Genomic DNA, 26,614 nt, shown 5'->3' with positions numbered 1-26,614 from the left:
ACGAATGAACAAGTTGAGAGTCCACTGAATTGTGCTGGAATATAGTTTATATTTTACTTGCACACAACACTAGACTTACTAAAATACTGGTATCTATAAAGAATCTGGGGAAAGAGGTTAATGTAGAAAACTGAATTAAGAACATGGGGGAATTAGTCAGGCATGGTGGCATGTGCCTGTAGTCCCAGCTACTCGAGAGGCTAAGGTGGGATGATGAGTTGAGCCCAGGAGTTTAAGGTTGTAGTGAGCTATGATAATGCCACTGCACTCCAGCCTGGGTGACAAAGCAAGGCTCCATCTCAAAAACAAGAAAAAAGGCTGGGCATTTTTATAGGCTCACGCCTGTAATCCCAGAACTTTGGGAGCCAAGGTGGGCAGATCACGAGGTTAGGAGTTCGAGACCAGCTCGACCAAAATGGTGAAACCCATCTCTACTAAAAATACAAAAATTAGCTGGGCACGGTGGTGCACGTCTGTAATCCCAGCTACTCAGGAGGTTGAGGCAGGAGAATCGCTTGAATCCAGGAGGCGGAGGTTGCAGTGACCCAAGATTGCACCACTGCACTCCAGCCTAGGCAACAGAGTGAGACTCTGTCTCCATAAATAAATAAATAAACAAACAAACAAACAAATAAAATTAAAAATGGAGGAATGGAGGAGAACAAATTATGAGCTAGATCAAAGAAAGACTTTTTTTTGCATTTGATCCCTACATAATTCATTGAACTTTTAAAAATGTGTCTTTATAATTTTCAGAAAAAGTACCATCAGGATTGGATCCACATAAAACTATAGAAACTGCATGTGCTACATTGGTAAATACATATACAGAAAGCACTAACAATATAAGAAAAGATAAGTTAATGTATAAAATTCATTCAAAATGTTTGCTATTTGCCTATATACACCAGGCACTATGCTGGAAATGCGATGGTGAAGAGCAGACGTAACACTTGCTCTAAGAGAGATTACATTCTAGTGGGGAAAACATACTAAATGGTTAAAAAAAAAGAGTACAATTAAAATCGTTATTAGTGTTATAAAGAATCCATATATGGTGCCATAAGATTTGATGATAGGGCACATGACTTACAGAGCTTCTCTGGGAAAGTGAGAATTGAAGCTATGATGGGGAAAATGAATATAAATTATAATAACTAGCACAGAAAGAAAGAGCATTCCAAGCAGAACGAGAGGCTTGTATAATGGCGTTTCTGTAGGAGGAAGCACAGTTCCTCAGAGGGAGTAAGAGCAGAAGGGAGCTACATGAAGCTGGAGAGATGGGCAGGGCCAGAGAGTGCAGGACCTTTAGGTCATACCAAAGATCCTAATGCTTGCTCTAACAGAGGCAGAAGTTACCAAAATGAGGTAAGCAAAAGAGAGGGGAAGGGGAAAGGGAGAGGAGGATGAAGTAAAGGGACATCTGAAAACAAACAGTTTAGGGAAAATTTTGAAATTGAGACATATTAGGAATTCGGACCTAATATTTGAGAGTTCCAAATGACAATGAATGTTAAATAGGCAGTTGAACATGTTGGTTGACCTCAAAGGAGAGGTCTGAGCTGCATTAACACATAATTGGTAATTGAAGACATAGATACAGGCGAGACCACCAAGGGAGAGAGCACAGAGCAAGAAGAGAAGTGGTCCTAAGAGGCCTTGGAAGAACTCTAGCATTTAATGCCAAGATAACAGACAATACACCTACAAAAAGGTGAAGGAGAGCCAGGGAGGGTGGTGCCAAGGAAGCTAAGGGAAGAGAGTGTTTGATGGAGTTGGCATCACCAGGATCTGGGGCTCTGGGCCAGTCAACTGAATGAAGACTGAAAACATTCACTGGTGACATGATCACTTTAGATAAAAGTCATTGGTAGAGTTAGCAAGAGTCATTTGAAAAAAGTGAGAAAGTAAAAGCCAAACTAGGTTAAAAAATATAAGGTGAAAAATGAAGGCATGTTCACTACTTCTCATCTGTAATTTCAAAATCCAAAAGCATTGAAATATTAAAGTTTTGGGTTTTATTATTTTAATAACTCATTTGGAAGCAAAATCTAACATGGACTGATATGAAGCTATTTATTGATAGCACTTATTGATCCTATTGAAAGTGACAGCCACACACTTCAGGGCAGAAATGGCAATGTGTCTGATTACAGGGAACTGCTCCACAATTCACTGGGGCTATTATACTACAGATGGTATGTACATGCTAACGTTTTCCTAATCCAAAATATTCCAAATTCTAAATCAAATCAGGTCCCAAGAGCTTTAGATAGGGATTGCATATGTATGAAAATGATTCTTTTAAAAAGTTTGTCTAAAAAGGGAATATGGCAGAAGAGCAATAGAAAGGGGAAATGGGATCAAGCTGATAGGAAAGATTAAATGGAGAAGGTTTAGTTGAATAAATTACGAAGAGATCATCAATACTTTAGAATTTCTGAGAAGGTAGAATGAGATGAAATCCAAAGTACAGGTAGAAACTGAGCTGAGACAGGAGAAACGCTATTTTATTTCAATAGAAGGCAGCTTTGCATGTTTAGGAACTGGAAAATGAAAATTCCTAATGGATGATTTCTATTTTCTCCCTAATACAGCACCTAATTATGCTCTGGGACCACCTAAGGAAAGTAAAGAGATTTGCAAAGTGAATAAGGTTTTCAATAACTGCTGTGCAAAAACAGAGTAAGTTGAACACTTAAAAAATAAAAGGAACTGTTGGATAGTATTGAGGGCCCATTTAAGATTTGTGATAATGAATTTATAGTGGAATCTATTTGCCTTTGTGTGACTTTCTCTAGCAATGTTCAGCCATTAATGAAAAAGGCACAGAGAAGACACTAACTGCTTCATTAAGAGTTAAGGATCTATCCAACAGGTATAAGAAGAAATTATATGGCACTGAAATTACAAATAATGAAATCTAAGCTGATTTTTAAAAAATAAATAAAATGACAAAGGAAGAGTCCTGATGCACTAGGAGAAAGCAGAGGGGTCTGTAAGTAAAGGAGGAGAAGAAATCTTAGTAAATTTCTGATGAGAGGTGAAGCTCACTGGAAATAAGGTAGTCAAAGAACTGAAAATCCAGTGTTGGACTTGGTGGTACAGATGGGTCATGAGCGGTGATCATAAAGAGCTTAGGGGGAGAAGAAAAGAGTAAGCCAGCTGCCAAAGTCTCCCATGAGTAAGGAGAAGTGACCGTGAGGCTGTTCACTAGATGACAGCAGTAAGGACTGACAGAAGGCTGGCTCAGCTAAAGACAGTAACTTCAAAAGAACAGAAATCAAGGGGGCAGATGATGACAGAATAATGATGGAAAGGAAGGAAAGAGAACAAAGTTACTTTCCAGAGCCTGAGGTTTAAGAGGCTATAAATGAAGTAAAGCAAGGAGTAGAAAAAAACACTAGGAAAATAGATTGAGAACTACAGAAGGATTGGCTTTGCATGAAAAAGCAGTTCCTGAAGTTACAGCGAAAGTGAAGGGGAGTGAGAGGTGAGTGAGGAGATAAGGAAGGAGGATACTTAAGAGCATGATGATGATGACGATGATGAGGTGTGGGTATGTGCATGCATGTGTGCTAGGAACAAGGAGATATCCTGACAGATTAAAATAAGGAAAAGTGGCATGGGGGATTCTGGCCCCTGTCAAAAGGAGGGAAAAAAAACCATAGAGCATGAAAATGTCTCAATCCAGTCTTTACAACACTAATTCCAACTTCCTGTTATAGTTCATCTTAGTATCTTCCAACCATTTTGCACGTAAAAAATTTCTTGTCCCACTTAACATATTTAGTGCACTGAAATACGGAAATTTTGGCTTTTAAAAAAGTAGGTGGGTCATACAATGGCATAAAAGGTTCTAAGCACACAAAAAAATTGCAATGTGATCCTGTAATATTTCTGGGGATGCAATAAATATCATAATACTTTTCTTTTTGTGACTTTTCTATAGAACATCAAACTTGTGATGTAGCATTTCAAAAATGCAGTTATTTAAGTGAAAGTCTAGTATGGATTTGAATACCACCCCATTAAAGCAGTGGTTCTTAAATCTTTATTTTCAGTCAGGTACCCCTTCTAAAAACTAACAAAAACCATGGGGCATTCTTCATAGAAAAATGTACCATACATATAAAATTTTGCAGGCTATTTCCAGGACATTAATAAGTCCAACTCTAGAACTTTTGAGAGATAACCATGGCTAAGGCTATTTTGGAAATATATTAATTTAAATTAATAATGTTCTCCATAGTCAAGGATAAAAACATACATTCAGTAAATTATCCACTAAGCTGTTCTTAACAGCAAGGTGATATACTTCTACTTACTCAATCACATTACAAAGTCCCCCTCATGGCTAGCACCATTCTGGAAGGCAGGCAAACTCTACTGATATAGGTCAGAAAGGAACTCATAACTAAAATAACCAGTCACAGATCAATAAGAGATACATATATATAATCAAATTCATCATATTTTTTAAAATGTAAAATGTTTACTGTGTTCTCTCATCTTCCCCAAACAACTGGAAATTCATTCACCACTTAACAATCCCAAGAAATTGAACACTAAATTTTCAGTAAGTCCCAAAATATGACAGTAAGAAATAAGTACTGGATGAAAAAACAGGAAGCATTGATTCTAGTCCCTGCCCTACCACTAATTAGCTGTCACCTTATGGCTTAAGCAGTTCATTTAATTTCACTAGCTTCAGTTTCGTCTAAACTTTTCCATGAAGTACGTAAAATTTCCATTTCCTATTAAGAGGTGAATTAAACCACTAAGACGTCCTTTAAATTAACTAGCCCACTATGAGATAAAAGTAAAATGCACCATTCCAAAGAAAGATCATCAATGTCCTCCCCTAAGCCTCACAAAACCCACCCACCAAATCATGATCACCCAAAAGATACATATTCTGAAAACTCTCATATTCATCATTAGTGTTCTGTCTCTAGAATAGAGAAGAACTGATCATTTGTTAGCTAGAGTTTTCATTCAGACAGAAATAATAGCCACCCAGCTGAAGGGCTACCCAACTGATCAAGTCTAATCTTATTTTATAGACGAAGAAACAAGGGACAAATAAGTGACCTGACCTTAGTGGCAGAGCTTGCACTTAAACCAAATTACCTCATTGCCTGTCCAGTTGACCTCTCTCATATTCCAGCCACCTCTACAGCAAAACATAATTAGAAACTGCCTCCTCTGTCCCTAGTGGTTACCCCTTGAGAAGCTGCTTTCCCCAGGGCTCTCCTGGTTCCTTCCTGGGGCTAAGATCTAAATAGAGTCTAGGTTTTCTCTTCACCATGAAATGATGTAGGTCTCTTGCCCTGAAGATGCTTTTTTTCCAATGTATATTCATTTATGAAGGATGCAAAGGTAGATCTCTCTCACATCACACAACTGATACAGACTCGCCGAATTTAATGAAACCCTCTGCTTGCATATCCCCAATTTATGCTCTTCTGAATCATTCCTTTGGTCTTTAAGCACACTCATTATCAGAATACTAGCTGTCAGGGGTCAGGAAATGCCTTATACACGTTCACATAGTACACAGCACATGACACAGTGCTCTGCCTGTAACAAGTCACCAATAAATACAGTTTAATGATTAATTCCTAAGGGTTTAAATTGTGAAACTATAAGGTGACCTCTACTGTCTTTATAAGTTATCTTAGATGGCAATAACCTCCTCAATTTACTCTCTTTACTTACTCCTTGCATTTAATACCAGCTACCTCCCAAAGTTGAGATATAAATTCTAGAAAGTCAACATGGCACTCTCATATGCTCTTCAGCCAGGTGCTTTACATGGTCTTTTACCTTTACACAACCATGCAGAATAGGTATAATTACTCCTACATTTCTTTAGAGAAACTGGGGTTCAGACAGGCTGATCTGCCAGAGGCCATAAAACTGTGGCCTGTGACATAGCTAAATTAAAAAAAAAAAAAGATACGAATTACCTAGTGCTATTATCAAAAAGCGTATTCTACACTATTCTGAGAGACAAGTTATAAAAGTTGTTAAGCTGAGCTGTAGAGGCAATAAGCAAGAGAAATTCAAAATATGTACCCGAGCGATTCTAGAAGGCTTAGCAAATGAAATGAGATTTGACTTGACTCAAAAGTAATAAAGAGGAGGCAAAAAAAAAAAAAAAAAAACAAACATGAGAAAAGGCATATGCAGGGGTCAGTGGGGCAAAAATTCTAAATGTGGGCACTCATCAATAAACTTTTAAAGACTATATGGTTAAAGTTTTGAAAAAATGGCTTTTTTTCAAAAAAAAAAAGATCTTTTGTAGATTTATGTTCATGGACTCCTTTTCTCATTTAATAGAAAAGGAGAAAGTAAAACAGCAGTAGTATTAAATATTCTTTGGAAGGGTAAGTAGTAAAATTGTTTAGAAATGAGGAAAGCCAAATTAAGATTATGAAAGAGAAAAACCATAGAAATGTATATGTGATGATGATTTCTCCATAAAATATTCTGCTGTGTCTCATCATTCTATAATTCCTCACCTTTTCCAAGCCATTATAAGGCATTCCCTAAGCTTCAGCCCTAGGTTCCTATTTACAATCTACAGATATCTTTTATACACAAGGGCAACCAATCCTACTAGTCTACTATGGCTAGAAATCTAAGGCTCGGCCATCAGACAATTCACAGAACTTGAGCCTTGAACTAGTCATCAGATATTTCAGAGACCGAGTTTACCTCATCTGAAAAATGTACCCCCACCTCACCATGATATAATACATATCATATACATACAAGCATTTAAGACATTCTCATACCAAACTAAAAAATCAGACCTTTATTCTATAAAATTATTTTATTGTTTCTATAGTAATATCCCGGGAAGAAAACACTTACGTAATGGCTAAAGTTTGTTATTAGTACATGTTTACTGATAATTTTTGGTTTTACTGGCTATTTCTGTACCTACTAACTTCTTTTAGTTTTAAAATCATTTTAGGTGATAATAGGATCAAGAAATACTACAATAAATATGTATCTCACCACAGATAAATAGTATCACAAAGTACCTTACCTTGGCTTGAACTCAGTGTTTTTTATTTGCTTAAGTGTCATGCAGATAAGTTTCAAGAGTACATAACAAATTAAGAATGATCTGGTAGAACAAGTCCAATGGGACTATTTTGGGGGGAAAAATGCCAGGTTGATGTTGAAGTTCCTCTGGAAGAGTAAATGTGAAAGAACGACCAATAAAATAAACTAAGAATAATAACAGGGGAGTTGAACTACCAGATATCAAGATACCAGATATCTAATGCAATGAATTAGAGTAGGACATCTGCAAATAATCCAATTAGTAGAAATATATTTACATGAATGTTATATATAGGAATTAACAGGAATTAAATATATGGAAAAAATATATAGGAATGTATACATTATATGTAGTTATAAATAGAAATTCAGTATATGCAGAAGTGTTTCAAATCAATGGGAAAAGGATGAGTTATTCAACACATTATACTGGGAACACTGGCCAATTCATTTGGAGAAAAGGCTCTATCATATATACAGCATATCATATAAATTCCTTATCGATTAATGATATGAACGTAAAGCAAAGAGAAAAACACAAAAATATGTGTATAATTACTTCAGGTACAGATGTACAAATTTGTTATAAAAATTTCTGCCTGACTAGGCGTGGTGGCTCACGCCTACAAATCCCAGCACTTTGGGAGGCCAACGTGGGAGGATCACTTAAGGCCAGGAGTTCAAAACTGGCCTGTGCAAAAAGCAAGGCCTTGTCTCCACACACACACACAAAATTTTAATTCGCTGGGCATAGTGGCATGCACCTGTAGTCCTAGCTACTCAGGAAGTTGAGATGGGAGGATCGATTGAGCCCAGGAGTTTGAGGCTGCTGTGAGCTATGATTGTGCCAATGAACTCTAGCCTGAACAACAGAGTGAGGCATTGTCTCATTAAAAAAGTTTCTCCCTGATTAAAGATACCACAAGTAAGCATAAAATATGTGAGGAAAATACATGCAAGGGGTTAGTTAATATATACAATAAAGAGTTCCTGGCCAGGCATGGTGGCTCACGCCTGTAATCCCAGCATTTTGGAAGGCTGAGGCGGGTGGATCACCTGAGGTCAGGAGTTTGAGACCAGTCTGGCCAACATTATGAAATCTCATCTCTACTAAAAAATACAAAAATTAGCCAGACGTGGTGGCATGCACCTGTAATCTAGCTACTCGGGAGGCTGAGGCAGAAGAATCACTTGAACCCAGGAGGCAGAGGTTGCAGTGAGTCAAGATTGTGCCATTGTACTCCAGCCTGGGCGACAAGAGCGAAAGTAGTCTAAAAAAAAAAAAGAAAGAAAGAAAAAAAAGAGTTCCTACAAACTAGTGAGAAAAAACTCCTCAGAAAAAGAAAGTGAGCAATAAATGGGCCAGGTCAATAAACACAAGTCAGAGGTGTGGCAGAGGGAAGGGAAAAAAAAATGTTGCTATGTACACCATACTTCTGAGAATATGGCCTATAGAAACATTAACACTAATGTGCAACAGTATATGAATGAGATTGTTCACTGTGTTACCATACGTAATGACAAAAAATTGTAGATGTATATAAGGGAAAGGCTTTGATGTATCTAAACAATGGAATAGTACGCTACAGATACAGAATTAGAAGACCTACATGTATGAAAAGATCACTATGACACATGAAGTAGAAAAAGCAACTGAAATATAATATAGCAATGGTCCTATATCATACCACTATGCGACTGGCATTAAAAAGTGCACACTTTTTAAAGTGATTACTTCTAGGGAGTGATAGTAGGAAAGAGAGGAGTTTGACTTTTCAATTCAAACTTTATATACTTCTGTGCTACAATGACTATATATTATTTTTATAATAAAAATGACTCATGCCTCTAGTATCTGATATGGTGTCTCTGCTTTCTATCTCTTGCTCCCCAAACCATGTTCTACTTCTGTCCACTAGGGTTTTCATCATCTCACCTGCTAAAATATACTCCATAGCTCTGTAGAGAAAAAATTTACTTGTACATTTAGTCTTTAACATGACCACAATTTACCCTTCAAGATCCATCTCTTCCTTGCAACTCCCATAAACAGACTTGAGAACCCCTGACATAAACACTCTTGTTTTCTCCCATGCATGGCCATGGCTCATCTATTTCCATGTTTCATGCAAAAGCCACTACTTTCATGAAAATTATACTTTAATTTTATTGTGCTAAGATTTGTGATTATTAATAGAAGGAAGCCATAGCTTCTTGTGTAATACATGACTCACAGAGGCCAACTTCAGCAATGTATGATGAAAGACTCTTAGATTCATTTCACAAAGATTTACTGAGAGCCTCTGAGGTAATTACCAACAGAATAAAGTACATATAAAGTTACATGAATACTTTTCATGCCCTCACAGGAGAATTCCAACAAGTTTTCCACACCAAATGCCTCCAATTCACCAGCCAGTTAGGTTGGTAGATAAGACATGGACTCTGCAGCAACACAACCTGAGTGTGAAGCCAGGCCTTGCCACTGCATGACTTCAAGTGAATCACTTAACTTTTCTCTATGCCTAGTTTCCTCGTCCATTAAATAATAGTATCTGCCTAACAGAGATGTTAGAAGAATTGAGAATTAAATGAGCCAATACATGTAAAGTACTTAGAGAAATGACTGGCACATATGAAATACCTAATGCTTCATACAACTAACAGAAAGCACATAGTCCGTGGGTCTCTGACAGTCACCAAAATGCCAACTTCCTCTTTTTCTCATGTGATATCAGGACATTTACAGACACAAATTACTCTCTGGCTATCACATATTCATTCATGAAGGGAAGGCCGAGAAATGCCAACTGTGTGACACTGTGCTAGGTACAGAAATAAACAGATCCAAGAATGTGGTGAGACATAAGCTTAGAAAAGCAGGCAACTCATTTAGGACTACGTCTAACGTTTCACTTGATCTTGAAACACAAGAGCCACTGAAGGAATTTGAGCATTGGAGATACATATCATACTTTTAAAACTTACTCTGACCTCAGAATAGAAAATGGATTGTGGAGGCAAGATTGAAAGGAAAGCAGTTAGAAGACTGTTGTACAAATACATGTAAGAAATTCTATGAAGTGATCTATGAGCAATGGAGATAGACAAAGGAATATTTAAATGATATTACTTTAAAAGATATTACAGTCAGTCCTTCATATCCTTGGGTTCTGCATCCATGGATTCAACCAAACACAAATTGAAAATACTGGAAAAAATTTAAGAATACAGTATTTAACTACTATTTACATAGCATTTGGTATCCACATTACTTATAATCTAGATTCCTTTTCATGTAATGGTACTTTTAAAAAAGTAATCTAGAGATGATTTAAAAGTATACAGGAAGATATGCATAAGTTATATGCAAATACAATGACATTTTATATCAGGTATTTAAGCATCAGCAGATGGTTGACGGGGGGCGGGTAGCAGAGCCAAAACCCAAGGAAACGAGAGACAAGTGTACAAGGTAAAATCATGAATCCTGGATATCTGAATGAATGGAGGAGATGAGAGAAAGGACAGTCCTCAGATTTTCTGCCAAGAAAGAAAGGGTAGATGGTGATGCCATGAACAAACAGGAAATACCTTCCAGGAAACTAAGAGAAGTCTGCTGGTCAGAATCTTATTTCTCTTACTCCTTTCATTCAGTACAAAATTACAACAGTTCATAGAGGAACTCTGCTTCCTCCTCCTAAGTAGAAACTGTCACCAAAAATTTTATTTTATTAAAGACTGCCTAGACATGATCTTGGATCTTTAGAGCTTTTCAGGTTAAATTACAGCATGTTCTTGGCACTGAGGACACAAAGATGAGTGACAGACTATTTTCAGATAGCTTTCATTCTAACAGATGTGATGAACAGCACGATAAGATGAAAAGAAAAAAGAGACAGAGAAATTAAGATAAGTTTCTAGGAGACCACAACCACTGTGACTGCAGCTGAACAAGTACTATAGCACCGGAAATGAGTAAGAAGGAACAGACATGAGAGTCAATACATTAATAGAACATGGAAATTAATTAAATCTTAGGAAGGCAAAACACAGGAACCTAAATGACTGCTATGACTCTAACCTAGACACTGTTCATGAATATAGACACATTTGGTCAGACATTCCTTCAAGACATACAGATAGAGGCCAGGTGCAGTGGTTCACGCCTATAATCCCACTTTGGGAGACTGAGGTGGGCAGATCACCTGAGCCCAGGAGTTCAAGACCAGCCTGGGTAACATGGAGAAACTGTCTCTACAAAAAACACACACACACACACACACACACACACACAAAAATTAGCTGGGCGTAGCGGTACACACCTGTAGTCCCAAGTACTCGGGAGGCTGAGTAAGATGGATCACTTGAGCCCAGGAGGTGGAAGTTGCAGTGAGCCAAGATCATGCCACTGTACTCCAGGCTAGGCGACAGAGCAAGACCCTGTCTCAAAAAATCAAATAAACAAAAAACAACCCAGACATACAGATAGAAATCCATAGAAAACAGCTGGATAATCAGTTTTACAGGAATGCTAAACAACATTAAAACACATGAAGTGATTCAAGACCTAGATAGCTTATAGAAAATGAAGAATGAGAAGGCAGCCAATGAAGCAACACTAATACTCAAAAGAGAGGGAGGCTGAAAACAAGTATCTACCTTCCTCATAGAATCCTTACACAGAATTGAGATTCACATATCATACAATTTGAGAGCCATATGTTAGAGGTCATTTGATCTTGTCCATCATTTTACAGATGAAAATTTAAGTGAGTTTCCAAAAGTTCACATGGCTGATTAGTGGAGTTTTCGCTCTGGTGTTCTCTAGGTTGCTTCCAAGGCACCCTCCCCTTTCCACTCTGTCCTCTTAAATCTCAGAACCTCATGGAAGTGGTGTTCCCAAGGTAACTGAAGCAGGGTGATTTTGAAGTTGAATGTATACAAAAACTGCCAACCAAGTGCTTCTAAATGTACATATACACACACACAATACACACACACATTTATTTATTTTTCTTGGGGGACGGAGTCTCGTTCTGTTGCCCAGGCTGGAGTGCAGTGGCACGATCTTGGCTCACTGCAACCTCTGCCTTCCGGGTTCAAGCAATTCTGTTGCCTCAGCCTCCCCAGTAGCTGGGATTACAGGCACATGCCATCACACCCAGCTATGTTTTTTGTATTTTAGTACATACGGGGTTTCACTGTGTTGCCCAGGCTGGTCTTGAACTCCTGAGCTCAAGCAATCTACCCAACTCGGGCTCCCAAAGTGCTGGGATTACAGGCATGAGCTACTGCGCCCAGCCTTTTTTTTTTTTTTTTTTAAATGGCGTCTTGTTCTGTTGCCCAAGCTAGAGTGCAGTGGCACGATCTCAGTTCACTGCAACCTCCACCTCCTGGGTTCAAGAGATTCTCCTGCATCAGCCTCCCTAATAGCTGGGGATTACAAGTGCCTGCCACCATGACCGGCTAATTTTTCTATTTTTAGAAGAGATGGGGTTTTGCCATGTTAGCCAGGCTGGTCTTGAACTCCTGACCTCAGGTGATCCGCCCACCTTGGCCTCCCAAAGTGCTGGGATTACAGGCCTCAGTCATCGTGCCCAGCCCCTTTAAAAATATTAATGCTTTGTCCAGATCACGATTTTGTGAGTTTAAGTGAGATTAACCATCATTAACATCTACTCAGATACTTCTGAGTAAGAGTTAATGTTAAAACCAATTATTCTGATTAGGTTTAATGTTTGCATTTCAGAACATCCTAATACACAGTTAAAGCCTAGTAGTTAGATCATTTTCTGCTTAACAAAGAGAAAGTATCTGTTTACTACAATTTTAACTTCCAATGGGAAACTGGAAGGCTAGGCTATTCTTCCTTTGGTAATAAACACCTGGATACTGTTCTCTTAATACTCCGTGGACGGTGATTTGGGGAGGTGAGAAAGGTATATTTAGCCTCTAAAGTGTGTATCACAACATAATCCTATCAACTTTAGGTCACACATGATAATCTCAAATTGCTAAAAATAATAGCTCCAGACCAAAATGACGTAACTTGCATATCAAGACTTTATTGCATTTTCTTGTGTAGCATATAGTTTTCTGTCTATCTTGTAAAATATATAGTGCCTTACCTCTTCAACTAAACTAAGAGCTCCAGAAGTTTGTTTTCTGATGTATTTTACAACATCCAGTCCAGTGCATGGTACATACTAGGCACTCAAATATTTAATAAAATTATTTATTTATGAAAAAATGGAACATACCCTCTAACCCAGTGATTCTCAGCTTGGGAGGAACAGGTACATCAAAATAATAGGGACATCCTTGCTCCTCCCCCTTTTAAAAACCACTGTCACTAGGAGACACTGATCCTGACAAGTGTTCTCTCACGTGTCATGGGACAGAAAAAAAGATTTAGAACTATTTATCTAGTATAAAACTAATTTTATAGATAGAGAAGTCGGGCTTACGTAAATTAAACAATTTGTTCACACTCATTTAACATTACTTGCAAATTATAATCACCTAACCTATTGTTGACTGGTTTCAGGTTCCTAACTAAAAAGACATTTGAAGACCTGCCACAAATCAGAAAATCAGATGACCTTTTAGGGTTTATGTCCTTATAATCCTAATCATTCCCCCATAGAAATAGATCATTTATCTCTAAATGACATCAAATGCAAGATGTTTGAACATTTTAATACTATCATCTACATAAAATAGGGTACTAGTTAATGAAAACACTTGCCTAGGGATAATGTTCTTAAATGCAATCCAAACCATCAAGTTGGGTTTTTTCCTTCACATAAAATCCTCAACTGAATGTGAGAAATATTACAAGGGAGAATTTCTAAAAGTAAACTTGTGGCATTAAGTAATTTCAATTTTAATTAGTATCTATAAAGATGTGAAACACTAATGTAGAACACTAGTTTTCGTTTTAAATTTAAAATGCCTTTATAACTTTTAATCAATATTTTGAAAGTATTCTGAATCAAACTGAGATGTAAAAATTTATTCCACATTTAAAAATATATAAAGAAAAGGAGGAAAATATAGGCTACAGAAATGTATGTATAATATAACCTTAACATAAAGAAATGCATAGAAAAAAACTGAAAAAATAAAGCAAAGATAAATTATGCTATCTCAAGGTAAGAAAATTATGAGTGACTTTTTTCCCTTGTATTACATTAATATATTACTTTGACATTGTGAAAAGGTGATTTGAAAGATTTCAAAAGGGGGAATTTTTTTTTATATTTATATGGCTTAGAAATATTCAAAACAAATTCACAACAGACTTTTAATGTGAGATAAATTCACAATTTAAAGTCATTCAGATCAAAATGCCTTGGTGAAAACAATACTCAAGCTTATTTTTAAAAAAACAAACAAACCAAAAAAAACCGAGGTTTTCCAGGTAAGTACACTTTTGCCATCAATCGATATTATTCCTATAAATGTTTCAATGTGCCAGTACATACAGATACATGTACACACACACAAAAATTAAGATTTTCAAAATTTCAAAGAAATCAGTGTTAAATTTCCAATGAAAAAACATACTTAAAATATGAAATCATTTCGCTGAATCTGACTAAACATTTAAATTCTAGTTACTAGATGTACATTCAGAAAGTACCCCACCTAGGCTATAGAGAATAAACCACTTCCTTCAATAGCACTGTTGCACTGATTGTGATTTATTTGTTATGAATTACTTTCCCACTTTAAAGCAGCTTTATAGCATAACTTGTGTCATCAAATCCATTATAAAGCATCCATCTCCTATCACAATAGAAGAAAACAACCTAAAAGATGCACTGAGCCTAGATTTCAATTTTATGTAAATAGCACTGAACCAGCAATTGTTTAAAACATTTAAACGAACAAATTCAACCTACATATTAGATTGGATTATATACCTTGAGGTAGTAGATGCAAAATTTATAATCTAATACATGCAATGAATTTAAATTATATTATGACCACTCTATAGCATTAAGAATTCTTATTACTAATAATTTTCCTTCAAAATGATTTATATTTTATTTGAAAATATTATTACTGTGACTGAAAATTTTGTTGGACTAGAAATAGGACAGCCTACAAAACGAAGCCTTTTTACTTTACAGAATGAAATAGTATACTACCTTTAAAAAAAAAAACAAGGAAAAAAACCTACACTAAACAAATACATTGGTGTTTTTTAACATTCTGTCCTAGGACTTCTCTTTCATTTATCCCAAACTCTCTGAGAGATCTCATTTATATCCCCATCCCTGGAACTATCTACCCTTAAGTCTCTCCCTAATCACATTAATTCTTCTGTCCTAAGCCTAGGCATATTATTTATAAGCAAAGCTAAGAATGTATATTTAAGAAATACCTCCTCAGCAATGCAGAATAATCTAAATTGAGTAAGTACCAACCACACACCAAGAAATGCTATAATGACTTAATATATACTATAACGGCTCATTTAGCATTGCAACTACCAGAAAAAACAAGAACTATAACCCTACTTTTGCAAATGAGGAAACTGTGGCATAGTGTTAAGTAATTTGCTAAAGGACACACGACTAGTGCTGAAATCTAAATCCAAGCACTCTGACACAAGTACCAGTGCTCTTCTAAATTAATGTGGAAACTAGCAGTGAGAATCAACTCTGGTCACAAAAATCAGAAAAATAGTGAACATTTGGATACAAGAAAAAGTTCAGGAGAAATAAAAATTTCACAGTATGCATGAGCTGAAATAAGGAAAAAAAGGTTTACAAGGACCTTACTGAAAACTTCAAGGGTTCTAGAATCAGAGATGATAAATGAAAATTAAACTGTGTTAATCAAATTTAAATGGCATCAAAATTTACTAATATTCTGTATATTTAGGTGCCACACATTGTTTTTAGTGACAATAAAATACACATACACAGGTCTTCATAGATTCAGCATAATCCTTGTTTCAACCTGGGATTTTCAGAAACATGACCTTAAAGACAGGGAGAGGTTACTCCATTTGAATAATCCTAAAAAAAAATTTAGTTTTAAAAAAGACATAAAATAAGATCATTGTATATCTCCAGATATAATACATTACTTCCAAACACCATTTTGAATTTATGTGTGTGAGCAAAAGACTTAGTAATGGCACCAATATCCAGAAATAACTCCATAGTAACAAATATAACGAATTTCAAAGCAATTAGTAAAGGAAAAGGAAATTAATATTGTTTGGGGACTACTATGTAGATGTATAACTATTCTATCTTGACAGTGTATTCTTGCGGGGGGGAAGGAAAATGAAAAATATAGTATGTCTTTTATTTACAAAACCATAATAAAAAATCCCTATATGTATGTGTCTATTTTTATAAATGGTTATGTGAAAGAATATACATTAGACTGTTAAAATGGCTAAATGGAGAAAGGGGTAACAGGTAAAAGGGCCGACATAATAACATCGTGAAGAATTTTTAAAAATCCCTCCAAAAAAAAAAAAAAAAAAAAAAAAAAAAAAAAGGACTCAGTGGAAGGAACTTGAGCATCTCAATTCATTAGACTTTAACATAATAATCCACTTTTTAACCGCATTTGTTCCTTAAGTGGTAATAAAAGAACATTACTTCTTTGAACTAAGTTCAATGATCATTTCCTGGGAATGTTCCAAGAGCAAGACATTATGACAACTGCATCATACGGGTTACTTTACTTCTCAGAAACTTGTAAGGTAGACATTATTTTCTCATGGATAAATGGTATTTTTGGCAATGCTGACCTATAACAGCATGTTCAATGCACTATGGACACAATTTTCAGGGACACAAGGTAACTGCCATAAGCCCAAGAAAAACTGCATAATTTATCTTTTATCCACTGTCAATGAATGAAAACTTCAATACAAATACAAAATCCTTCAGTGGAGTATAACTATCCTTTATGAAATAACACTATCAATGCCATTATGAGTAATAATTAAATTTAAGAATTAGTATCTTTCTGAAGAAATGTGCTAAAAGTACTATATGTACAATATGTACTAAAAGTCTTAAAAATGACCATCCCTTTTTATCCAGCAATTCCACTCTAAAATTGTATCTTTTATATAACAATAAATTGAAACACTTAAGTTCCTATAATAACCAGACAGCTAGACAATGGAATACTATGAAATCTAAATTTATTGGTATTAAAAAAGGGTCTATGTGTGGTTGTCAGAGACTAAGGGGAGGGCAAAATGAAGAGTTGTTTAATGTTGCACATGATTAAGTTAAAATGGGTTTTTCAAAAAGGCAGATGACCACTTTTTAAAAAAAGGACTAATATACTCTAATATGTAGAAACACACACAAAGTATAAAAACGAAGACTTCAGTATCACAAACATATTGCTGTGAATGCTGTTTCTACCATTTACTCGTTTTGTGGCCTTGGGGAAGATGTTTACACATTCTGGAGCTTCAGATCCTCCAACTATAAAACCAGCATAAAAATAATCCCTACTCTCTATGATTATTATGAATACTAAGTGATAGCAGATATAAAGAATTTAGTACCTTTGGTGTAAAGTACTCATTAATATTGCCTACGATTACTGCTTAAATGCATCAAAATGCTACATAATTCTAGATTCCATAGGATTAGGTATGCGCTTCCCCTTAAATTGGTTCTCAATAAACAATATTATTTAAGCTGGTACTTACAATGGCACCAAGCTAGCAAATATTAAGAAACTAAATTATACAGTATTTTAAGTCAAACAGAATTGTTGTTTTACAATCCAAAGACCACAAAGTGATCTGAAATTTAAACAGACTAGCAAATGACTTCATTTCTTAGGACTGCTAATTTGCAGGATTTAGAAACATATCAATTGTCTATACATGAATGTCAAGTCTCTTGTTTGAATAATACTAGCAGAAAAAAAAACTAAAAATAATTGTTAAATACCCTACTAATGATAAAGTTGGTTTCCTTGACAATGGATTCAGTTTTATCCCTAAGATACTTATCACTTAACAAGATTAAACTGTTACAGAATAAAAGTTTGTTGCAAGAAAGTAATGTATAACAATGAAAAGGGCACTGGAGATTCAAAGAACTCTATTGGAATTACAATTGGCCTCTTAACACCTATGTAAAATTAGGCAATTTATTTATTTTATATGAGCCTCAGTTTCTCCATCTACCTCAAAGATTCTTACAATGACCAAATAAAACATACACAAAGCCTGATGCATAACTGATATTCAATGTGTTAATTCACCATCCTATCTCCCCTTGAGAGGTAGCTCCCAGAACAGGAAGCTTTACAAATAACCAAAAAAAAGCAGTCACCATGTTCAGACTGAAAGCAGTTGGCCATAAAGGTACTTCTATTAAATCAGAGACCTAGCCCCTAAGGGGCTACTCTAAAACTCGAGGGGAAAGTTTGTATCTTAGTTTTATGTCCCCTATGCCTAGCATGCTTTTCTAATTTAAAAAAAAGAGCATGCAATAAATGCTGGCTAAGCTAAATTTTATTTGTCCTCTCCCTCCATTCTATTCTTTGGCTAAAGTACTTAGCACATAAAAAGCACTCAAAAATTATTTTTTACTAAAAGGATGTATAATTGCCTTAGAATAAAACAAGAAAGTATATACAAATATACATAATGTGATTAGAATTTGTAAAGTTAAAAAAAAAAAGCAAGGTAATTAGTGTTAGAAGAAAACTATATATTTAACATTCATGTAATTCATAGATGGTACCAGCTGTTCATGAAGACACGCTGTTTTGAGAGTCTAAAGCAAATTATTTTTAAATTAAGCAATTAGTGTTTCAGTTTTTCCAGTGTAGGTGTACATACAAAGAGAATCTTAAAACACAGCTGAGAACATTCTGAACTAAAGTTTTTTTCACTGAAATAAACCACTTCCTTTACAAAGCCCACATAATTTTAAGCAGAAAGCCAATTAATTCTGAAGTTACCTGTATAAGTATAAAATTCTCCTGTCTAAATAAAAATACTCAATGATGAATAAATTAGTGAAAAAATATTTTCAACGAAAAATATATTCAAAAGGGGAAACCAAAAAAGATGCATTAAATATGACTATGTTAACAATCTACTAAAAAGGATTAAAATAAAAGAGGCATTTTAAGTGCATTATTGAAAAGTTCATACAGATTTAGTAGTATTCATAATATCTCGTATTTCTTTGTAACATAAACTTTTCAAATTAATCACAGGATTTATTTCCAGGATAAAGATAAAATCTCATAATACATTTGACCTGAGCAGGAAAAAAAAAAGAGGTTGCATCTTCTCATAAAAATCAAATGTTACTATGTTTCCCATTTACTGATGAGATACATAGATGGCTAAGAGAAAGACAAATACAGCAAAATAAACAAGTAGGAAAAAAATGATCTTAGGGAAACTGTTTATAGCTCCTTTATCTTTTTTTTTTTTAACTTCTTGAATCTTCAATAGGGAACAACCTGACATTAAGAACCAAAAGTGGCCGGGCACAGTGGCTCACGCCTGTAATCCCAGCACTTTGGGAGGCCGAGGTGGGAGGATCACGAAGTCAGGAGATCGAGATCATCCTGGCTAACACGGTGAAACCCTGTCTCTACTAAAAATACAAAAAATTAGCCGGGCGTGGTAGCGGGCGCCTGTAGTCCCAGCTACTTGGGAGGCTGAGGCAGGAGAGTGGTGTGAACCCGGGAGGTGGAGCTTGCAGTGAGCCGAGATAGCGCCACTGCACTCTAACCTGGGCGACAGAGCGCGACTGTCTCAAAAACAACAACAAAAGATAAGAACCAAAAGTATGACAATCATCACCTGAGTTATAAATAATATTAAAGATATTCATATACAGATATACTATGTAAAGTTTAACAGATTAACACTATGAAAATGGCAAAACAATGCTAGAAAGAATATAACCTCATCATATAAAAGTAGGCTTTACTTTCTAAACAAAAGTTTTACTTGAAGGGAAAACTAGATAAAATTCAAGAGAAAAGGAAAATGATATATAATGGGTTTCTAACCAGTATAGGTAAACCACTATTACTTAAAGCACACCTTGTCAATAGTAGCTCAATTATACATTTATTTCTTCAAACCAAGCAATACTTTTAAACAATCAATTATCTTAATGATCTGATTAGTATAAACATTTATCAGCTACTTTATTTGTGAAGCAATGGAAATACCAATTTTGAAAACTGTAAAAAATGGCCAATTTAAATTATACATGATAGTTTTTCCAGATTTTTAGACCAACTATTTTTCTCAATGCTCACTTTTTTTTAACATTAACTATTTTTTCAATGAAATAAAATTAATCCAGTGGTAGAAAAAGCCTCAATAGGAATCGTAGGAGTGAAACCTCACTTCACATAATATCTACTCTGTTGAAAACTATCTTCCAGTTGACTAATTATAAAATTTTAATCCATAAATAATATTTTTCTGAGAAGAGGATCCTTTAAAACAATAATGATGGGCCAGGAGCAGTGGCTCACGCCTGTAATCCCAGCACTTTGGGAGGCCAAGGCAGGCGGATCACGAGGTCAGGAGATCGAGACCATCCTGACTAACACGGTGAAACCCTGTCTCTACTAAAAATACAAAAAATTAGCCAGGCATGGTGGAGGGTGCCTGTAGTCCCAGCTACTTGGGAGGCTGAGGCAGGAGAATGGCGTGAACCCGGGAGACGGAGCTTGCAGTGAGCCAAGATCGCGCCACTGCACTCCAGCCTGGGTGACACAGCAAGACTGTTTCCTCCCCCCCAAAAAAAAGATGTATGAATTTTAATTTCTGAATTTTCCTGTGGAAGACTTTGTGTTACTCAGTTTCATATTCTTGGGGGTGTTTTTTTTTCTTGGTAGATTTAAGGTAGCAAGGAAAATAACATCAGAAAATTAAGATTATTCCACAATTTTATTCCCCAAATATATGCTTTTTTAGCAGTTCATTCATGGGAATGTATAACACAATTATAAAATAACACTCTAAGGTTATATGTATTTGCTGTTAACAAAATGAACTAAAATATTGTCTAAATTAAGATACGTTAACATGTAATATATTATTTTAGAAGTTAGTTCTAACTTATTACCAGAAGAGGCTAATTTTATGTAAATACTAGGAAGTTCACATTCTAAAACTATAGATATATTAAAATACTGAAAATTTCTCTGGGGGAAAAAAGAGAAATCTTCTGGAATGTTTAGTGGTATCAAGTTGACGTGATACTGGAGCTATTATACATAAGCTCCTAAATCTTTAGGACAAGGCCTGTTGTATCACACACCGAGAAAGAAATTATCACAAGCCTCTCAGATCGGTCTAGTTTCACAGTTGAAAAGGGGGTATCTAATCTAACAAGTGCCCTTGGAAAAATACATCCACTTTAAGAGCCAAAGCAAAGATGTTTCTATCCCACTCTTCTTCCAAAAGACACCCATCCCATTTTCCCGAAAGAGAGAGAGCAAGAAAAGCAGAATACTGCATTTTCAAAAAAGTAGGAAACAGTCATAATACCAAAGCACAAACTATGAAGAACATCTTACCAAACAGAAATGTGGATCAAACTCAGTGCACATCAGAAACATAGGACTCCAGATTCTGTCCAGAAGCCAGAGTTCTCCAAAGTTGGAAACATACCTCTGAAGGACCCAACAAGGAAAACAGCAACAGTGAAGGCTAAGGAAGAATCTCAGAACCCATCCACGCGAAGGACAAGGAAATCACAAAAACCTTCGAAAGAGAATTTCACTTAGCCTTTCACTGTTTCTGTTTTGCCTCAGAGAAAATTGACACTGCTGAGAAAACTGCTGCAACATGACCTAAGGATAAACAGCAAGTTCAAGAGTACGAGGTGGTCCGAGCTCAGTCACCACACCCCTCCCATTATTCTTTATAAAATGCTGTCAAAAAAGAAATCCCTCCCTTTTCAAATATTCAAAGAGGGCATGACATAGAAGCTATCGGTAAATACTCTAAGAATAAATATGGAGGAAAACAAAAGGCAGATGAAGAATATGTAACAGTTGAATGTAAAAAGAAAAAGGGTTTTTAAAGTTTTATGATATCAAATATAGCAAAGAAAATACAGTATCTGACACAAGAGCTTAAAAGAAAGACACAGAGGATAAAATAAAGATGATAAAAACAAATAGGAGGACAAATGGAAAAGTAAGCCAGCAGGGCTCAGAAGAAGAACAGAGGGAGAGTGGGAAACTCCTGTAGAAATAAAAGCCACACTGGAGGTGGCAGAATCGAGGTAGCTAGTTAGCAACATGCAACAACAGAAAACAGTAGAGCAGCAGCTGCAAATTCCTCCAGGAAAGAGTAATGCTAAACTATTATTTTCCATTTGTCATGCAAATATAGGTCACAAAGTCACTTTTAAAATAACTAATAAACTGTTTTTAAAAACTGTTTAATAAATTGTTTAAAAAAATTCTTTAAAAGCTAATAAATTCAGTAAAGGTGTAAAGGAGAACACCTTACCTAAGAATTTAAAATATTAACACAATTAATGAGAAACGGAAAAGGGGTGAATTGTAAATGTTCACATCTCCATTTTTAACAGTGAGAGATCAATATACATTCTTTAAAGTGAGTGAAGTTAAAAAGATAAAGTATGTTATTACATGATGAAAATAAACTATAAAATTTCCAAGTTATCAAAGAATACACAAAGATAAAAACAAACACAAATCATATCAAAATATGTAAATATAAAAGACAACAACTTTTTAAAAAATGACAGACATTATTACCTGGTCTATTAATAACATAAATGAGAAGAACCCATCTATTAAAACAAAGACTCTCTATCCAAACCCAAGTATATAAATACAGGAGATACAACTAAACCTAAGCGACTCAAAACATTGAAAGCACAAGAAGGGACAAATAAAACTTAAGAGAAAGCAGCAATCATGATATTAATGCTAAACTGAATTTAAGGCAAAAAGCAAAAAACTAGCAAAAAGGGAAATTTAATGATAAATTCAAATCCATAGAAAGACCATGTATCTTTGTATATCAAATTTTACAGAGTAAACTCTCCAGGCAATATGAAATAAAAATGCAAGAGTGTTATATATTAACTTACCACTCTCAGCCTATCGCCAATCAAAAAAAAAAAACAAAAAAAACAGATTATAAGAATAATGAACAGGCCGGGTGCAGTGGCTCACGCTTGTAATCCTAGCACTTTGGGAGGCCGAGATGGGTAGATGGCTTGGGCCCAGGAGTTCAAGACCAGCATAGGTAATATGGCAAGACCCCATCTCTACTAAAATTACAAAAATTAGCCAGGTGTGATTGCAGGCACCTGTAATCCCAGCTATTCGGGAGACTAAGGCCTGAGAATAGCTTGAACCCAGGAGGCAGAGGTCGCAGTGAGCCGAGATGGCGCCACTGCACTCAGGCCTGGGCGACACAGTGAGACGCCATCTCAAAAAAAAAAGAAAAACAAGCTAACAGAAAATTATTGTATGTTGTATTCTGCAAACAGAACAGTGTTGTAGACAAATGCCTATGAAATACATTAGGTACCAAAGACAAACTCAATAAACAGAGTACAGACCAGATACTCTAATAAACAGTATAATAAAACCAGTAATCATAACAAAAATAACAAAACTCCCCAACAACCAAAATTCTAAAACTCTCTTGGACTCTTGGCTTAAAAAGGAAATGAAAATTAAAATTGTTGATTATCCGGAAAATAACAGTAACTCAAAAAGAACCCACAAGCCACCGCAAATGTAGTATTCATAGGAAAAATAATGACTACAGAGATACAATTAAATAAGAATAAAGTGAGAATTATGCATATCAACTTTAAAATATTAGAAAGGAACAAGCAAAGGATGAGGCTAGATTCTAATCTAACAGTTTATTTAAACAGACATCTGAAATTTACGAGGCAAAATGTTAGCTTGTTAAAACCAAGTGCTAGTTCCATGAGTGTTTGTTACATTATTTTCTGCATTTTTCTGTTAGAAATTCCATAAATAAAAACTAACTTTTTTTTTTTTTTTTTTTTTTTGAGACAGTCTCACTCTGTCACCCAGGCTGGAGTGCATTAGCACAATCTCGGCTCACTGCAACCTCTGTCCCCAGGCTTAAGCAATCCTCCCACCTCAGCCTCCCAAGTACCTGGGATCACAGATGTGTGCCACCACGCCCAGCTAATTTTTTTGCATTTTTGGTAGAGATGGGGTTTCACTATGTTGCCCAGGCTGGTCTTGAACTCCTGAGCTCAAGCAATTCACCTACCTCGGCCTCCTAACTGCTGGGAATACAGGCATGAGCCACCGTGCCTGGCCATAAAAACTTTTAAGATGAATTAAAAATGCATATATGTTAAATATTCTACTCAGAAGGATAGGCAATAAAAAGCAAAAAACATAAAGAAAATACATTAAGTCATACACAAACTTACAAAGTAATGAATTAAACCAGGAGAACTAATTACAGATCTAGGAACTAAAATTTAGGGAAGAAAAAACAGAATAAATTGCAAGGTAATTAAAAAAAAAAAAATGCTGGGCAGAGAGAAAGGGGAGACTAGAGGAGAGAAAACCATACTGAAAATGAGAATACAGAAGTAACTACAGACATAGAAAAATCTAAAAGAATAAGACAATGTTTGGTACAATGCACAACAAACACATTTGTCACCTTGGATGAAATGGATGTTTTTCTAAGAAAATTAAAACTTTCAAAACTGATCCCAGAATCTTCGAAAAGATAAATCCTATCATAAAACATATCATTTCAATGCTACTGAATTATTTGAAGACAAAATCATTCTAAATTTTTTGTAAAACCATCACAAGAAAAAACAATATCCAAAGAGCATACACATACACACAATTTCAAGTAATTTTATGAATAGATGAAATCATCTTAAATAAAATGTTAGCAAATAAAATCCATCACATTAAAAGAAAAATCCACCATGACCAACTGGAGATGGTTCTACATCATAAAACTGGAACAATACTAGAAAATCTACTAAGATAACAATAATGTCTAACGTTATCTAACCTTTGGTAACTCTGGAGACAGTACTTTTTTCCTTCAGAAATCTCTTGCTAGCATTAAATACAATAAAAATTACAGCTGGATTTTCTTTTTTTAGTAATGAGACAAGCTGTTTCTAAAGCTCATATGGGAAAAAGAGGCATGTGAGATAACTCAGGAAAACTACAATAAGGAGTGAAAAAAACAAGACAGCCTACCAAATATTAAAACAGGTACTAAAAAGCTATAGTAATTTAAAACGATACTACGATAAATCCATCTTTCCACAAAGAGAAAAGATGGTGGAGAAATGGGATTCCTATGTTAGCCCTTAATATCAGCTAAATCAAAGATCCATCTGTAAAACAATGAATCTGAAAATGTATTAGAAAAAACAAGGACACTTTTTAAAAAATTATCTTATCACAGTGGAGTATAACTTTCCAAAACCCTAAGAAAAAAGGCTAATAAATCTGAATATATAAAAGTTCAAAATCTATCTTCTAAAAAAATGACCTGACAAACTAGAAGTCAGAAAGTGTTTTCCATGCATGTAACAATTTTTATGACTAATTTCCTTAGTATATAAATATGCACATATGTATGTGTGCATATGGATCCACACATATACATACACATACATACATACACAGACACACACATCCTAAAAATCTTGAAACGAGAGATAAACCAGCAGAAAAGTGGGCAGATTAAGAGTAGACCGGGAGAAAAATATAGCTTTATAGATAAGAAATATAAATAAATGAAAAAAATATTTTCCAATTATCAGGTTGGTATAATACCAAAAGGAATAATACCCCTATCTATAAGAATTTGGGCAGAAATGCTCATAAACTAGTGGGAGGGAAATCAATTTCTATCAAAAGCAATTAGGCAATATCTATCCAAAACTTTCAAGTGTATCAGCTCAATTTCTAGAAATGTAGGATGTTCATTTATTATCAGCAATAACAACTGGAACACTTAAAATGTTCATCAACAGAGGCTGTTTAAATAAATTATGGTATAATCATATTACAGAATTCTAGGTAGCTGTTAAATGAGATTGATCTGTATATGGCAGTAAAGAAAGTTCTGCAAAATGCTTTAAGTGATACATATGCAAGTGTTACAGTATATTCTCCATTTGTATAAAAATGTATCTGTACATTCACATATGTGTAACATGCTAGTGAAACCTTTGGAAGAATAAAGAAGAAACAGTGTATTTACAGTGGCTTCCTCTAAGGAACTAGATTGTGGGACCATATTAGGAGACAGACTCAATTTTTACTTAAAATCCTTGCCTACGTTTATGTGCCAGACATATTCTGAGTTGGGAATACAGCAGTGAATACACAAAATTCCTATATTTGTAGGACTTACGTGGAAGGCGGGTGGAGGGAGAGCAGAGAGAAAAGGTAACAAAAACAAGTGTATATACAACAAACACAGCGTCAGAGGATATAAGTGCTGTTAAGAATA

At 35.3% G+C, this 26,614-nt stretch overlaps 1 protein-coding gene across 2 annotated transcripts in view; it reads right to left on the bottom strand.

Moving 5' to 3' along the window:
- Window positions 1–26,614, bottom strand: part of HBS1L (HBS1-like translational GTPase) — a 100,776-nt gene that overhangs the window by 47,596 nt on the left and 26,566 nt on the right. The gene's annotated exons all lie outside the window — the stretch shown is intronic.

Source organism: Mandrillus leucophaeus, unplaced genomic scaffold, assembly GCF_000951045.1.
Source record: "Mandrillus leucophaeus isolate KB7577 unplaced genomic scaffold, Mleu.le_1.0 Scaffold396, whole genome shotgun sequence".
Taxonomy (NCBI): Eukaryota; Metazoa; Chordata; class Mammalia; order Primates; family Cercopithecidae; genus Mandrillus; species Mandrillus leucophaeus.
The sequence above is the reverse complement of the archived record's forward strand: the minus strand, read 5'-3'. Positions and strand labels throughout refer to the sequence as shown.